Here is a 16,981-nt window from a genome sequence, read left to right as displayed (position 1 = left end):
AAAGTAGTCCGCCCTAACTTTTACATTAAAGTTACGTCACTGGAATAATGAACGTGTGTTTTTGTCCTCCTGTACAAAGTTGCGCAACGATTCCGTGAGGTCCGAAGGCTGTCGGTAGCTAGTTATACGCAATCATCCTTAAAAGGCACCGGCAGGTTCTCACAACAGACCCTGTGAGGCCCGAAGGCAAGCGACAGCATTGTGACCGTCTCGGCTTACTTAAGCTTCCCTTTGTGCCGCTGCCAAATGCAGGGGTCTCGTCGCATGCTCATTCTCACGTTATTGCCCTGTCGTGCGCAATCAAGCAATTTGCTCACAGCTGACTGATTAAGCTATAAGAACGAAAGAGAGAGACAGCGTGACACGGAGCACTTTAAGTTACTTACTTCAAGTTAAAATCACGACACAATTAGCGCTTTGTGCCTGATGAAAGTCGCTCTTAACCTTTCAGTCAATCTCCGCCGGGGTTCAGACATCAGACACCCAATTGATGTTAATCAGACTAATGGCTGCTTTGACTAAATGTACAGTCTTAAATCACTTTTACTTTTTTTCAACATACAGTACAAAACTGGGATTTTACATAGTTCATGTTCACACGCGTTCACACACATTCACACACATGCAATATGAACGCTACAGATCTACAATGTAACATTTCCTTCAAAACTCCAAATCTTTGATCTGTATTTTTTATTTTAAAACTGCAAATTCTACCAGTTCATTACTTGACCATTAGCAGCCGCAACACAGCGAAAACCCATCGTCGTCATGCCAGCCTGTTTGTGACCATGTTTCGTTAACAAGGACAGATACAGCTCTAATTAAACAATAGCTCCAATGAGCTTCAAAAAAGACAGGCGAAATAGTTCATGGAATTTGATGCAATTTGTTGAATAAGTAGTAATACAAAAAAAAAAAAAAAAACAATGAGCATGATTCCCCTGAAATTTTAATTGGCTTATAAAAATATCCCAAACTGCTTGAAAACTGATTTTGATCTTTCTTAAGAGATTTGGAAAATAACTGACAGCTGATGTGAAGAGCTTTCAACACAGTGCCTTAACATGGCCCTCTTAATGGGACAGGTGACTCTTATCTCTTCTTAACTACTGCTTCAATGCTTGGATTGAATGGAGCTAATTTATACACCCTGAACTGGTCGCCAGTCGGCCGCAGGGCACACACAGAGATAAACAACCACACTAACTTCAAACTAATCACAGACGGGTCAGGTGAGGCGTCAACATCATCAACAAATTAATTCTTCAGAGAAATATTCACGATCACTTTAATCAAACATTTTGCCCTTCCCCAACTATCATGTTTTTCCTCTAATGACCCCTGCTGAGTTTGCAGAATTAATGAAAGGACACAAACTACAAACAAACATTTGGATACATTCTGTTATTTCGTTTTCAGAGCACAGCAAATGAGTGAAAATATGAACAAGTTAAGTGACAAAAGTTTTCTTTTGGCCCAAATTGGGTCAGGAAAAAGGAAAAAAGAAGGGCCATCAAAGGGGGAAAAAGGGTTCGATAATCAGAACATCCAGCTTCAAATGAAAGGATCCGATGATGAATTGGAGCAAATGATGCGCTTTTCAAGAAAACAATCAAATATTAAAAGAGGGCACAGCAGCGTGCCCCTGTGACATCAAGGCGATGAATCAAATGGTCATCATTGCCTCCATTTAGTGTTAGCGCACTAAAAGAAGTGTCATGCGAGACCGAACCAGTCTCATTAGCCACAAGGGAAAACCGACACCCACAACCACAGCAAGGACGCCATTTGGGCAAATCAGGTCGTTATGATAATGCAGCAATAAGGCACTTTTGCTCATTTGTGTTATTTTGGGGCCAACAAAGTAGAACCATAAAACTAAAACATGAAATTGGTTCTTTCCTTTGATTTGAAATCTTTGAGCTTTGGGATGAATCCAATTGGGTCTGGAATTTAATAAGGTCCCCTTTTTGTATGCATTTTTTTTAATGTGATTACTTTATGTGTCTCTGTATAGAGGAAAGTAATGTGCTTTGGAAAGCTGGTTAACCATTAACCTCTGATTCCTTCAGCATTAGAAATATTTTTTCCCCATTTGAAGTAATGAAGGGCCGTACAGTAGTGAGTGCTTAGCACATCTGCTTCACTTTTCTGAGGTTTGTCGTTTAAATCTTTTGTTGAGTTTGGATGTTGCTGGCTTGGATTTTCACTGTATACTCATGCTTCCTCTGACATTCTCAAACATGCATTTAGGTTAATTAAAGACTCAAAATCATCCCTAAGTTGTGACTTGTTGTTTGCCTATGTGCTTTGTGATTGGCTGCTACACCCAAAGTCAGCCTGCGGAGAGGGACTCATTCATTTACATTAACTGTACATACCAAAAAAATCGTATTTAAAATTCATAACTGTGATCCAAGTGAAAATGAGATTAACAGTAGAAATTGAAGACACGTCTTATTTTTGACAAGTTTAAGGTAACCAATGTAAAACTTGAAGCCCCCATCAACCCCCTCTGCCCATGCCCCACTCTCAGATGTCCTCTGGCAACAAAACTGTCAGTAACAGTAAATTTCTGATCATAGAATCGCAAATCTTGTGTCACTTCAGCTGCTACAATTTACCGTAATTTCCGGACTAAAAGACGCACCAGCTAAAATTAGAGGAAAATCCTGTTTTGTTCATACACAAGCCACACCAAACAATAAACCGCAGGTGTTCAAAATTAAATGTCCTCATTTGTATTACCTGTATTACCTAAACAAATCATTTTACAATATCATAATAATCATGAGAAATTCAAAGATAAGTCGCAGGATTCAAAGCTTGTACAAAAAGTAGCAGCATAGCTGTAAGCCTCTTTTTGCGTTTTGAAGCTAACACTCACAAGTTGATTTTGTTTTTCTTTTTCTCAGTATGAGTACAATGTAAGTTAATATACGAGAAGAAACATCAAAATGCTTTTATTATTTTTGGGGGGGTGTCACCCTCTTATGTGGAGAAGAAATGGGCTCAACATCCACATACGTCCTTATAAAACTCGGGCTAGAACGCGAGATATTACAGTTTTAGTCTCAAAATCTAACAGGACAGGACAATAAAAAGCACCAGACTATAGAAAAACAAAATCCACATAATAACATAGCAAAACAGGCCATATACGAACTGGTCTAATTCTAAAGCTGTCATACTGTCACAACACAAAATTTTCAAATTACAACCTAAAATGTTGCATTCATCTGGAAAACAAAACAAGTAGATTTAGACACATTTATTTTGGTATCGTCGAGCCAAAAGGAGCGAATTCAAGTGACAGCCATTCCTCACCCGCTCCATCCTCTTAATTGCACGGTGGACAATTGTCAGGCACTTTGGGGAATTTGGCCAGCGACGCGGCGCAGATTAACAGTCCCAGCACGCTTTGTTGCTGATGTATTTGCATGATAATTAGTCGGTGGCAGCGCGTGCACGTGTGTGCGAATGTTCATTTATTTATTACTTCACTAATATAGGTAACACGGGGATCGAGAGAGCAACCCCGTGAGCGAGAAGGGAACACACAACAATGTGCATTAATTAAAGTGATTAAAGCATCCAACTGAACTTTGCCTTGGTGTGTTTTTTCAACTAATGAGCATTGTGGTAAATGACTGTTTGACTTTTATAGCAATTAATAGCATTTCCATTCATTTATCCCCATTCGTATTGCATTTGCTCTCTTAAGCCACCATATTACGTAATCTGGGCTCTTTTTGGTGACCCCAAAAATATTTGGTACTTGCTGGAATCGAATACCATAATTGAAAATCAATATTTTCAATGGCGAAAATTGATTCGACATTTAGCAAAACCTCTTTTAATGGAGCCGGATCCGATGGACCTTGAATTTAACAGACAGAAAAGAGTCTCCAGTCCCAAAATGCCTGTCAATTCCAGAATTAGCTGCAATTTGACAGAGTGCCAGTAAACAGCACTATAGCGCCATCAACAGACAAAGACTGTTCATGTTTAGGGGTTTTGATGATCTCATGTCATAGATAACGAAGTTGCAGCAGGCTAAAACACCCATCGATGTGGCAGCCATGTTGGCAGGTGCAATTTGACTATCAAGGGCAAGGGATCAGTTGCTTGGTAGGTGGGGGGGATGGAGAAATCAAAGCACCTCTTCATAGTTCCATCTACATTATTCCCTACATTGTCCCGCAAAACAAAGGGAATCCTCTCCCCCTCTCTGTGATTGTTGGCAGTAGTGGCAAAGAAGTTTTCTGTGAGGGATGGGGATTCTATTTGCCTAGAGAAAGCCCGGGGATGAGAAGCATCACAGTGCTGGCAACTGAGTCAGGCTGTCAGCTGGCATCTAGCGATAATTGCTTCCCATGGCAGGACCCCGCTGGCCCCCGTGAATGACGAGCGGCGCGGCATCAATGCGAGAATCCATATTTCAGGCTGGTCATAATTGTGCGAATGTGAGGCTACATTTGTTAGGGCTGAATTTTGATTGACACCTGCTGACCAAAGGGATGGAAGGGTGTGGAGGGGTGGGGGTTGGTCTCAATGCAGAAGTTACTCAAAAGACAAGATGTAAAATTGAGGGGGCAAAGGCCAAGAAATTGATATCATGTATACGGTATTTTCCAAACTATAAGGCGCAGCGGACTATAAAGCGCACCATTAATGCATCATGTCAGATTTTTAATCCAAATGAAATCATTCTCCATTTTATCTTTTTTATTTCAACTTCAGAAGCAACAAATTACTTTATAATCAAAACAATGATCCATAGTGATTTTGATTCATGATTCATAGTCTTCAGCGGGCCACTTATGATTGATTTCATGACACAATGCTTCGGGGCAGTTTAAATTTAGGAATTTGGTCCATATATAAGGCGCACCGCACTATAAGGCGTGCTGACGGCTTTTGAGAAAATTGTAGGTTTTTAGGTGCGCCTTATAGTCCGGAAAATACGGTACATGACTACAACTACATTTTTAAAAAAACATTTTGTCCCCTCCTCCCAATAATCCTCTTGGTAGAAACCTACAAAATGGACAAACAGGAGTTTTTGGCTCCAGCTGCCCGAGAGTATAAAAAAAAAACTAACAAGCGTGTACATGGGCACAGCTCTGGTTATAAAATATTGTCCATGTATGTATAAAATACATATATAGCATCTCCCAAGATTGTTAAGGATAGTACAGGCTAGTACATAAATAGAAAATAAACAATGTTTAATTGATGCCTTGTTTACAAAATGACACCCCTACTGGTCTAGCTGGATAAAACTGGCACACCCCTCTTTCCTACAGGAAGACCACTCATCGCATTGAAAAGATTGACGGGCAGATGGAGAGTGACAAGCTATCGAGAGGTCACTCATAATGAGAGCTGTCAATTACAATGCCTCACAGCTAAGCATTAAGCAGGCTTATGGACGACAACTCTAGTCCATATGTCCATAGGGGGTTAATCTTGTATCCTTGCCCCTCCAAAAAAGAAACAATAGCAGCCATAGATGCTACCACAAAAACACACCAAGCTTATTTTTTTGGGTTTCCACTCTCATACAGGCGCAATCTTCTCTGACATTCTATTCCCTGAATAACGCTCTTCATCTCTTTCTTTACAGCAGGAAGGGGAGTAAAAAAGAGGATGTCATTTGGGATTTGCCCCAGTGCCCAAGATAGCCAGCAATGGAACTTTAGCCCGCAAGGAATTTTAGCATGTTCACTCGGCGGTGAAGTGACACGCCAGAGGGGCGCCGTGACGGGCAGACATCAAGAGAGGACTTGGGCGACTCCTCCATCCTACAATCCAATTCCATGCCTGACACTGTGTGGAATTAGTTCAGGACAGGTGAATGATGGCTTCCCCCGGGTGTGAGTCAGATCAGAGTTAAAGTTGCACTGGGAGATCCTGATCTGTTAGAACTTAAGGATCGTTTAACCAAGGAGTTCTCAAATTTAGGGTTGGCACCCAGAATAAGTTCTGGATCATCAACTGTTAAAAAAATTTGAAGCAATCTGTATTCATGACTATTGATTTTGATTTTCCTGCATTTCCACGCAAAGCTTGACTTGCCCGGGGGCATCTGAAGCCTTTAAGGTAATGCCTTCAGCTGTGTCTTGTTAAAGAGCTTATTGTGTCAATAACTGATCAATACATGTCTTGAAGCTTAAAATGGATTATACATGTATTCTGTAGTTGAGTGTTGATGAAATTACGTCTGGTCTGATTTCATCTTTCGTAATTTAAGTCAGGCTTCATCATTCATTCTATGTGCCAATGGTTGAACGCACCAGCAATAAATGGTCAATTACATTATGTTTCATTAGTAAGCCTACCAAATGAAGATGCCTTTTTTTTTTTTTTCTTTGCGGAGGAGTTTTGAGGAGCATTTTGTGCAGGTTAATCCCATTTACATGTAACTTTGATTGTTAGTTAGATCATTTTCAATTTATCAAAAAACTCTGTTCTTTGGTCAGTCTTCATTGAAACGCTTCAGAGAGAAAGTAACGTAATTTACTTTCATGTCATCTGAAGTTTTGTGGGTTCCCTGTCTTTATATTTTTGTCCATCTGGCCTCATCAATGTCCTTGTCATTAAACAAGGTCGGATTAGAAGCCTTTTTGAGTAGTGGCTTGTCAGTGGAGTTGTCTGCAATTAATCACAAATCCGTGATGAGCGATGGATGTAATCAACCAATCACTGCTGCTGTATGTAATGACGTACTTGTTGACTGACCAATAAACTGAGAGTCCCCGTCAAGCTTGCTTACTGTTTAGCCTTAAAGCATTCTAATTGACAGCCCTCATTACGTGCGACTTCCCAATACTGGCCTTTCGTAGGGGCCTGTCACTCTGAACCCGCCTCCTGAGCGGCAAGAAGGGGGCGGTGTGAAGGTGTACGCATTGATAGAGGGCCCAGTTTGGTGCAGACAACCTGACTGAGGGGTCCTCTTGTAAACAAAACTGCAACAACTAGCGTGATCGTATAACGCTGAACTGCAAATGAGTTGAGGGAGTCGCACCTCGCATGCATATAAGCAGATTCATATAAACACGGCAGGTGCATATAAGCTACCTCGCACACACGCGCACGCACACACAAAGTCTTGTGCAGAATCTTAAGTACCTTATGCAAACTGTATGTTTGCGAGGGAGGCAGAGCGTGCTCATGATGAGTGGCTCATTATGGCAACAGCAGCGGCAGTACACACTGGGTATCGCATAATCAAAGCCTGGGGGTGCGTATTAATTATCCTTTTGAATCGTGATGAAATTTTAAAAAGCTTTCTCCTTAAGGCTCACATCACAGTGAGATGAAACAAAGCGCAGCACAGCTTTCGCACCCTGGCACACACGTGTTTTTACATCTGTTCAGGATATTTCAATTTGATGCTCCACGAGCTGAGCGTAGAGATTAAAGGATAATAATGTGTCATCCAAGCGTGCCGCCATTGCTTTTCCGTGGCGAGTCGCTTTCAGGAGGAGCCGTCACAGGCAAAGTCAACGCATGTGTCTATTGCATGCGTGCAGTCGAGGGGGCACCCTTAAACCCTCCCACCCTTCACTCGCAGGGGGTGGTTGACAAGTTGACTGATTTTCTCGGAAGAAATATTTATGTGCCGATATTTCTTCTTTTCTTCCCTCCACTTTCTGTTGTCTTTAATGAACATGATTCCGGATTGTTTCTCTAGCTATAATTTCAAGGGGAGGGCAATCTGCAGTTTGCACTTGGACTGATGGGGAGGGGAGAGGCTCCCATTGGTGACACTCATAGGCAGCTGTATCAACAACTAATGCTATTCCAAAACATAACACAGTTTTGATTGACAATGTCAAAGCGGTCCTCATTTTATGGTTGTTTTTTTTTTTTTCCTTCGCCAGGTGTCCTAACCCCATTGACACTGCACTTGGAGATGTCATAGAGTAGGCCAATGACCCATGAAGTATGGAGAAGGAAAACTGGGACGTCAGAGATTTCTGAACAGCAAGGCAAAAAGCATCAACATGGTTTCAGGCTTTGTCCAACCAACCAGGAGGTCACAGTCCTATTTCCAAAATGTGTTTGAGGTATAAATGAATGAAAGGTCATTATACTAGGTCCATGTTTCTTTTCAGCACTCTGATTCACAATTGTCACCTCCCACCTCCTTAAAGCGATGGGAGGGTGAGCAAGCGAGGAAGCACTCACCTATTTAATTTGATTAGAGATCAGACAGAGGGAAGGAGTCACGTCTCCTCGTCTCTGCCTCTTCCTTTTCTCTGTGCGGCGCACCCTGACACCTGATGGTATAAAGAGACGTCGCCGCCACGCACCGCCGTAATGCCTCTAATTACTCTGAACTCAGAGAAATAAATAAATTTGCTGTTCTCTGTATGAGCGTCTGACAGGTTTCCCAGCATCCCGCACTGGAGAAAATTGTGGCGTGCGTACATGTGGGCGTACGGGTTTTTGTTGCGGTGTGTCTTTTGTGCATGCATTTGCTGCGAGACGCTTGTAAAAGAAAACGATCAGACAAGGAAGAAATGTTGACAGCTATATCGGAGTTTGTTTTTTCCTTCACTTCTTGACGGTGATCATGTGAAGGCAGCAGACATGAGGTTGTTTGTAAATAATGAGTTGTGAGTTTTTCAAGCAAAGTTGCTGATCTCATTTGGGTCGGCTATGATTGGCTGTGACTTTCTTAGGGACCTGCTGAAGAATTGACATCTAGAGTGACCATTAAAAGGTGAAGGCTACAATTATTAATAAATTGGCCGGTAAATGGGTATGTAACTGACCTATTGGTGCAGTGTGTCAAGTCATGTCCATTTTATTTAAAAAGCAACATTTTTCAACAGATGTGATCCCATGTCACTTAACACAGTGAGCTTATTAGGAACTCAACAGAAAAGCAACTCACAGTTGAGAGCGACCCAAAAAAATAAAATCTCCAATGACTGTTGGGTATATTGTTGGTAAAGCTACTTGTCAATCATGATATTACTCAAAGCTCCAACTTAGTCTCTGCAATAAGCTGGCAAAGCACTCTGACCCAAAGTCAGCTGGGATAGACAAGAGCACGGGGTGTATAGAAAAATGTATGGAATTACTTTTAACCAGTCAGTTCATATGGCTGTTGTTCCATTAAGTACCACATGTTGATACATTTCATTCGTCATACCACATACTCTTATGTATGTCAGTCTACAGTCAACTATCCATTTTCTAGGAACTGCAACCAATCACAAGTGATTTTGGATGAAAGACAGTGTACATGCCAGATTAGTCGCCTGACTTTCACACCTATGGACAGTTTAGTCTTAAATGGACGTTTTGGAATGTAAGAGGAAGCTGGAGAAAAAGGAAGCTTTTTGATTGAGTTCTCAAAATGAGCTGTTCAGCTCAATGCAAACACGATGGTTTCGTTGAAGGTATTTGTTTCCATTTGGCGGCTATTTGACAAAAATGAAGCTGGATAAATATCATTCGCTCGTGCTCGTGTCGGGAAAACTGCCTCTCTCCTCCTCCTCCTCCTCCTCCTCATCTTCTTTGAGTCTAAATAATTGAACAGAGCGAGGAAAGGCCTCTGCAGGGTTCATTTTGAGTTTTCAACCGCTCTTGAGCTCGCGACAACACAACGCCCGTTGTCGGGAACTCACTGGCGAGCTTTGGAGATGATGTGAGAAGCAGGTGCAGTGAGCAGAGGTTCCGCCTCTTCTTCCCCTAGCACACACTGGCAAAGATTTGACATATTTCAAATAAACCAAGAGCGGAGGAAGGAAAACAACTTCCATCTTACGTGTAACGCCGGTAGCTTCGGGGAGGGTGACGCTGTGCACAGAACGCTACCTCTGTCTGGAGAGGAGTATACGCAAGGATGGCGGCTTTGCACGTGTGACCGGAGGCCTTTATGATAATGAACGCAACAGCGGGTCTTCCCCTACTAACACACATCAATAAATAAATCATAGCAACTCCGCCAATGTTGCAATTTCGCGAGTAGTCGCTCCGCTTTCGAGTTCGTAAACACTTAAGATGAACAATCCACCTGAGACCGCCACCGCAGCCTCTCCTCATGATCCATAATTAACAAGGGAAAGTGTAAAGATGTAATTGCTACGCTGTTGATTATCTTGATTACCATTATTAAAGAGTTTTTAAAGATACATGACTTGCAGCCATATTTAGATGGCCTAACTTATTCATCAGGCAGCTGTTTGCTCAGCTCACACATGCATGGTAGTAGAGTTGTGTTGTTCTGTGTGTGGGAGGGGCCAAGGATGTTATTTTACTCATAACAAAGTAAGAAAACACTTTGAGTTGAAAAGTAGAGTGCAGACTGTGTCAAGAGCGTGCAATCTGTACCGTCACGTATACCGTATACTCACCCTCTGTGGATATCAATTGCATGCCTATATGTCAGGACAAAAATGTAAAAACAATTTACAAAAAATAAATGCAGTTTTTAAAATGAGATAAAAAAAAAAAAAAAAAAAACATCACCTCACCTTTATCTGGGTATGGACAACACTATTGATATCTTTAAAAAAAAAAATCATAATATTAACAAACGAAAAAACAAAATGTGGTTGGCAGAGATAACTAAAAAGATGTGGCAAAACAATTTGGGGAAGAAAAAAAAAGATTAAAAGTAAAAATAGTGATCTGTAACAAAGATATGGCGATGAAAGAAATCAATGAAAACTTTGTGATTATTTTTTGTTTTTTAACATATCTTTTAGAAAAAAAATTGTGAAGGGCTTTTCATCTGAATCGACTTTTCACTGATCTTATTCTGTTTGATTATAGTTAGTTTAAAATAGGCTACATGAAAAGTAGTTATTGAAAACTAAATCACAAAATTGGAAGTTAAATAAATTTCACTTTGATGATGATTATATTTTAAACTGCTAAAGCTTCGGAAAAATATGATTTAAAAAGAGATTCATGCGTTTAAGAAGGACCATTGTTCAAAACATGAATTTGCGATTGACTTGGATCCAAACAAATTGCACACTTTTTATCTGACACTTGCTAAAAATTATAAAAATATCAGGAGTGACCAAAAGGTACTACAAATTAAAAATATGCACAGCAAGAAAGCAAAAAAAAAGTTATTTGATTAATATTTCCTTACATTATTTTTTTTTAATTCAAAGGGTATCATTGCAGTGTTTTACATATGTGAGAAACATGGAAAACGAAATCCTCCATGTCTCCAGTAATGAAAAGGGCTTTTTTTGGCAGCAGTCATACTGCCCTCCATTGGTCAAATATCACACTACAACAAATCACAAGTCAATATTTTAGATATCGGATTTGTATTGGAAATCATGAGATTGTGCAGGTGTATATTTTTGTTCCTGTGTAAAACTGTCTTGGATCAAAATTAGAGGGGGGAGGGCATCAATCAGACACAATTTGTAGTGATAAATTAAAATATTCTATTATCAAAGAAGATTGACAGATGAAGTCGTTTGATATGTTGATATGAGCAAACAACACAAACTGTAGTGGTGTTACAATCACTTTTTTGATTATACATCAACAATTCATTTTTTGCCATGATCATGTTTTTTTAACAACCAAAAACAGCAAACATCTTTCCATCCAAATGAGATGTCAGTCTTTGCGCATCATGTGAGTCGTGTACATGCTAGCTGACTACACGTCAGCATCACTAACAGCAGACGTTCAAATAACAAAAGAGTGATATATTGTCACTGTCCAGCATGCATCTCCAAATTTCAAGTTTAGTGATGTTAATGGCCTTGACTTGTTCTCTAACAATAGCGTATCATCTTGTGATCTAACACTGGACACTGCATTACTTTGCTCCACAGTCTTCAATTTGCTGCGGTGCCCAGTATTTTTTTTTGCCAGGCGGTTGGGGATGCATAAACAAGTGATACCATTGTTCTCAATTTCAATTTTGTTGGAGCAATGAATTTTCTTTCTCTCCTTACATTTAAAAGGTCATGCCTGATGAAAAACAAATCCAGAAGATGCTCAGTGACTCAGATTCACTTGTTGCTGTGATTTCGCTTTGGATCCTGCCATATGTACTCCATGGTCTCCACTTTGCTGAAGCACTCCATTTTTTTGATCACCTTACTTCCTCTGTGATCAAATGTGTGTCCATAGACTACAAAATAAAAACCTACTTTTGTTTCCCTCCATTGTTTGTTCATTTGTTTCATTGGCACTAATGTGCTCGATGCAGTGTGCTTTTTGCATATAATAATGCAAAGCCAGGTAAGTAGTGCTAAGGTTAAAAAAATAAATAAACAAAAAAGAGGCAATTGCTTCTGCAGCCAACTGGTTCAGTAGGCAATTGCTTCTGCAGCCAACTGTTTGCCACAGTAAAATAAGTGGCAAACAATAAAAGTCGTGGCAGAGGCACTAGAACGTGGCCTGTTCTCCAATCACCAGTTTTGAAACACGTAGCCACGTCTTTAATTTTGACATTTATGAGGAAATGTGGTCTTGTTTCTGTCATGACTGACTTTAACGTTCATTTCCTGCACACTTCCTTTGCCCTCAGTACCACCAGAACTACAATTTTATATACAATACCTTCAGCTAACCCAGGCCTAAAGTTCAAATGAGGTGGTTGCTCGCCACATTGTGACAACATAAAAAGATTGATGTTGCCATAATGTAAGGCACACGCTCGTGCACACACACACTGATCCACTGGTCAAGAAACCACAGCGTTAAAATGACAGAGCTTTACCACACACACACGGAAGGTCTCATAACACGCTGTGTAACACTGAAAACGATAATGTAGCATTACCTCAAACTTCTAAAGTAACACATATACCTGCTACAATAGAGTCGATATAATAGAGGCCTATGACATCACCCCTTGCATGCCTATAATAATAATACAACACCAACTTGGACATTTACATATAACTGATGCCTGAGTCAAACTAAACCGTGTGTAAACGTACAAAGGGCAACAGGGATCAGGTCAGCAAGGGAAGGCGAGGCCCAGGGAGAGAGAAGAAGTCAAGACAAGTCTTTGAATCCGGCGGAATTCCTCTCCTCCTCCGCAACTCCTCTAGGGAGGCGTCGGGAGCGAGGCGAAAGGAAAAAGACGGGGGCCTGTCACGAACAAAGCTCCAAATTCACATGATATGTTTAACTAAAAGGCTGAAAGGAGAAATGAATCAAAGCGTAGCAGGATCAAAGTCAGCCAACAATAAAGTCAAGGCGGTTGCCATGGGAGCAGCGGGAGATGCATATCATTTATATGTCAGATGCTAGCTAGCAACGCTAGTTTGATTGTTGTCATGAGCCACAGCCAGGCGGAGTTATGAGGAAAGGTCAGCGTCGCGCTGCGAGAGGAGCTTCGCCGCCATGTTTGCAACAGCTGTCGTGTCTGATGTGACGTCTCCGAGTTGAGATGAACACACGACGAGACGCTACAGACGTCAACCCCTTAAATATCTTCGCCACGCAAACTGTCGCCGGGCTAAATATTTGTTTTGCATTTTGCAAAAGGTGAAAGATCATAATTACTTTTGGAGTGTGATATCAAACAGTTGATGTTTATTTCCATTTCATAAGGAGATGCTATCAATGTGGAGGATGTTAGCGCACAAGAAAAAGCTCACATTTAAAGATTCACATTTATAAAAACAATATATGCCTTTTGGAAAGGTTTTACTTTGCAGGAACTTTAGTTACACATCTTGCAAATACTCTATGTAGAATGTTGGTTATATATGTCCGTGCATTTTATATTTTTTCCAATATTAGCATGTCATTATTTCAAACGAATAGACGTTTTGCACTTGTGTGCTTTGCCTTAGAAAAAAAATACACTATATTTGCATATTGTTGTTGTGCTAATTTAGACCATGCTCTTTTTATTGTCTTAATCTCTGACAATAAAAGGCTTTATTGAACCATAAATTCACTTGATTGACACAATAGCAAGCATGTTATTGTACATGTAAGATGTATGCGAGCATGTGCATGCCAAAATGTCTTGTCGACAGCACTTTTACGCTGCACCCAGGAGAAATCCTGAAAATAACAACAAAGAGTCGTCGGCGGGTCGGATAAAAGTCCCGTCTGCAACCACTTGACGTCACGTAAATAAATAGAGGAGCATGTCTATCCCATTCAGGTACGACCACCGCAATCTATAACTGCAATGCTTATTGTCCAATGCATTGCTTGGCTCCTAGCTTTGCATACAGACTTGAAACAAAAGGCCAGCTAATCTCACTCGTTTTAAAACAATTGATGAAAAAAAGAAAAAAAAACTCATTGCCATTAGAGCTCCACCATGTTCTCGAGCTCAAACCAAAAAAATAAAAATACCACAGAGCAGAGAAGGGCTGCATTTCTATTTCTGAGCGTTACATGCCTTGAGGTTATTTCTTCCCCCTCTTTGTCTTGAAACAAATCAATATAGCACAACTCACTTTGAACAATTTGCTGATATGAGACATGGGTCAAACACTTTGATAAACCAACATTTTGAAACAGGTGTCTGAAAATGTGTATTTTTAAATGGTAAAAAAATGATATGGTACACATCGTTTTGGGAGTGTTCGAACACAGCTAAGTCATATTTGTTGATTTGAAAACTGAAATATTTGCATAATTTATTTGTCATGACCGATATCTACTTGGACGAAACCCCAAAGCAAAGCCTGAAGGTACCGCTATAACACTCAATCCTTAAAAACTCAGACAGACTGAATTTGATGGCCTTCAACCGTGGACTTAATCCACCTTGAAATATCACTACGATACAAGCGCGCCCCCTGTTGGTTACTCACGTGAAATTTCATTGATAAGGAACAGTACCTAAAAATGGCACTTTGTTGGCCAATGTTGCCCCCTACAGTTGACACTTGGAGTTACACTTACTAAAGCACACCAAACAATTCTCCCAAACTTTAACAACCTCAACTCTTCCAACAGCTTTTGTTAAGCATCATTTAACAACACTGTGGATGTTTTTATTGGCTATCGCATAAGCGTAAACTCAAACACAAAAAAAAAAAAAAAATCAAGCCTGGGAACATCTGGGAGCATTTTTTGGTGCAATTGCAATGGAGCAACAGCAAAAGGCCTCAAATGAGTGGTTGTGATATCAAAGCACACCATACAGAGGAATGGCGATGACTTCCAGGTGCCAGATGTCAAAAATACACTTGGATAAAATAACTGAGGCCTTACACGACAGACCGACACGTACGTACAGTACGCCCCGCGCTTAATGTCACCAGATCGCTTTACGACAGTTACCGTGGAAAATTTGAGCGATTTATCAAAATAACACGACCTCTTTGATCTGTGCTAACTGTCATTGACTTGAATGGTTTTCATTAGAAAGCCTTGGATGTAGATGCTTGTACACAGATATGGAGACCTTCAAGGTTGAACTTGGGTGACGACAACCCTGTTTTCATGTCTTGGAAAGCCCAACATCAGTGTTTTCATTGTGTAATGGAAAACACAACTAACCTTTGTGCGGCTGGCGTGGGATCAATTTCTTCACAAAGTTTAGTGGTTGTTCGTGACTCAGCAATCCATTGAGCAGTCATTGACTGTCAAGAAAAGAGCCAAAAGTAACATGAGCACAAAATAGAAATATAAGGTCAAACTAGGGGCAACACAATGCATGGACAGTGAATTGGAAAAGTGTTTATACCCCTTGAACCTTTTCACATTTTTGTGCTAATCATGTGGCAAAATCTACACATGACTTTTATCCCATTCTTTCACCTATGGCTTTGTCTTGTTACTTCCATTTGACAATAGTATGTTTATTTATAATACTTCGTTGTGTAAGTTATTTTTGAGTTGCTTTTCATTCAATAAAAAGGAGGATTAATTGCCTTAATAATGCAATAAATGCAAATCTTGCAACCATAGATGGTAAAGTTAACTTGTAATGAAGACATCTAACTAAATAGTGTGGGGTAAAATGTTTCGACTCCCTATATGCTGGGAAATTACTGCCTTTGAATAATATTTCTATAAATAAAATGTATTTTTAAAAGATAAACATTGGAACTGAAATTTAATCCAGTAAAGAAATAATCCCAAACTGTACACCATAAATACAATTATCACCATACTATTACAACACATGGGAAAGATTCTTTTTTTTTTATAGTGATAGATGAAGTATAATTGATAATTGGTCTAACAAGATAGACACAAAGTTGTTTTCTGGTGTGAGGACAAATTTTCCCACCTTTACTGTGGACTTCTGCAGGTCCTCCTTAGTGAACATGAGTCTTTTTCTCTGACCATGCAGTGATCTCCTCGCTCCCATGGCTTAGTAGGTTAGTGGTTAGTTGTGCCATACTCTTCCCGTTTTTGCACGCACTCATAATTTTATCTCTGACCACTCTGCTGAGTTCCTTGTTTTTTTTTTATACATATATACTGCAAACCACTGAGGTGGCACATAGAACAGGTTTTTCTATTTATGAGAGTAAATTACACACAGCAGGATTTGAAGTAAATTATTTATAAATGATTGTGTTTTGTTTGTATTAGTGGTTGCACGACCGTCTCTCGCACGCTGTTTTATAAGAGAATGGACTTCCGCTTCAAAAGAGCGATATTGCACAGGAACGGTACGTCAGGGAAAAGAATTTGATTGGACGCCTGGGAGTCGCAGAGAGTAAACTCAATGCCCGGGGGCCAGATGCGGCCCGCCACATCATTTTATGTGGCCCGCGAACACAAATTGTGCATCAATTCGTGTCATTACTAGAATTGCAAATTATCTTCACTTTTAGTAATATATATTTTTTAAATATTTGACCATTTTTTACTCATCTGATTTGAAAATGAGTTATTTGTCAGTTTGTTTTGTAGCTTAAACTGTTTATGAGGTGCTCATACATTTATTTGGGTTAACAGTCATAATGGCCCTCTGAAAGAAGCTACGACTACAATGCGGCCCACGAAAAAAATGAGTTTGACACCCGTGGTGTAGGGGTAC

Source organism: Syngnathus leptorhynchus, chromosome 9, assembly GCF_054491065.1.
Source record: "Syngnathus leptorhynchus isolate UIUO chromosome 9, UIUO_Slep, whole genome shotgun sequence".
Classification (NCBI taxonomy): Eukaryota; Metazoa; Chordata; class Actinopteri; order Syngnathiformes; family Syngnathidae; genus Syngnathus; species Syngnathus leptorhynchus.
Note: the sequence above shows the minus strand (reverse complement) of the source record.